We start from the raw sequence: 1,995 nt of genomic DNA, 5'->3' as shown, positions 1-1,995 counted from the left end.
ATCCACAAGTTCCACACAGTAGCTCAGTTACAAAGGATGGAAAGGGTAAGGATGGAAAGGATAATGCACGCAAGGGCACAAAAAGAGGGCGAAAACAAAAGATATAAAGTAGACAAAAAAATGTACCATAGTAGCAATATGAAATATAACATATATGTAATATTTACATATTATATATACACTATATAATATATTATATTAATATATAATATATACAATATATATAACAAATCCCAATTACCATGTACATTAGCATAAAATAGAGAGTAGATCCAGCAGTAAATATACATTATAAACAAACATAGAAGCAATCAGGTAATAAACAAAGATCATCTATTGCTGTATGGCGAGTGATTGTACTGAATATCAAAATTCCCCCACATTCTTTGACTTTCTATTTCACTTCAATGAAATGTTCAGCTTTTTTCTCATTACGTTATTTATTTTTGCTCTTACACTTTTACCGTTTACATGTTGCGGGCCACCAAAACTGGAGCTGCGGGCCCCAAATGTCCCCCCGGGGGGCCACACACTTTGGACATCCCCGTGTTAGAGGTGTCATTTAAATAAAACAAACAGCAGTAAAGAAGGTAGCAGTAATTCACACTCCCTTTTAGCCACCTGTGACCCCCACCTCTAATTACAGCTCTTTATTGACATCACATGAACACCCCAAATAATATTCATGTTGCCAAACTTCATGCAATGATATTAAATTGTGCATTAATTATCTTTGCACAAAAGCTAGCATGCATCATTACTATATTCCTCTCCAAGAAATAGCCTGATGCTTCCTGCAGACCTACCTCATCTTCCTCCTCCTCCTCCTCCTCATTCCTCTGCATCCTGCAGGTCAGTTGGCTGCAGGGACAAAAACGGTCCAGTCGGTCCAGGATGAGAGCAAAAAAAGAATCGGAAGAGAGCAGAGAGAAGTGAACCAGAGAGAGGGAGAGAGCAAACCCTGCAGGATCTGCTGCTGCTGCTGCGTGGGAGAAAATTAAATTGCACTTGGGGGGCAAATTGTATTAAGGGGGAATAGTTATTGTCTCCTGACAGCTCCTGTCCATTTGGGTAATTAGTCGGAGGGATCACTCCAACAGTCCAAATGTTGTGACGTCACAAATGATATTTTCTCATTCCATAATTGAACATGACCCCGCGCGCGCTAATTGGCTCATTGGGAGCAAATAACAAGGAAGTTCACACACCTTGTCAACCACTGAGGGCTTTTTTTCCCACTACACACTTATGTCAAAACACACCATTATTACTATAGTTGTATCAATTATTATTATTATTATTGTTAGCTTTAACGCAGTAATCTAATTACAAACTATATATTACATTTTGTACACATATATGCCTATCCATCCATTTTCTACCGCTTGTCCCTTTTGATGTTAACATATTTTCAAAAGTAGTATATAGGTATATTTATATGGGGTATATATATGAGTATTCATTTAAGCATAATACACACATGTGAATATTACTACAACAACCTCTGTACTAGTATACTAGTACAACTTGCACTATGAATAATTTGCACATACTTTACTATTACTGATAATTGTTATTTGATAAATCAATGAATTCAAACAAATACTATTTACTTCACCACTAATAATAATAATGATAATGAAAACAGTAAGAATTTAAGAAAACATGCATGCAGCATTACAATATATAGAATAGTGATCCCCAAACTTTGGCCCGTGGGCCGGATACGGCCCGCCCGCGTCCAAAATCCGGCCCGCGGGAAGTCCCACGTTAAAAAACAATAAAAAAAAATAAAAATAAATTTAAAAAAAATAAAATATATATATATATATATATATATATATATATATATATATATATATATATATATATATATATATATATATAATTTTTTCTTTTAATCTTTTAAAAACTTTTTTACAGTATATATATATTTATATATATACACAGTATATATATACACATATATATACTGTACATATATATATATACACA

Source organism: Entelurus aequoreus, linkage group LG27, assembly GCF_033978785.1.
Source record: "Entelurus aequoreus isolate RoL-2023_Sb linkage group LG27, RoL_Eaeq_v1.1, whole genome shotgun sequence".
NCBI lineage: Eukaryota > Metazoa > Chordata > Actinopteri > Syngnathiformes > Syngnathidae > Entelurus > Entelurus aequoreus.
Note: the sequence above shows the minus strand (reverse complement) of the source record.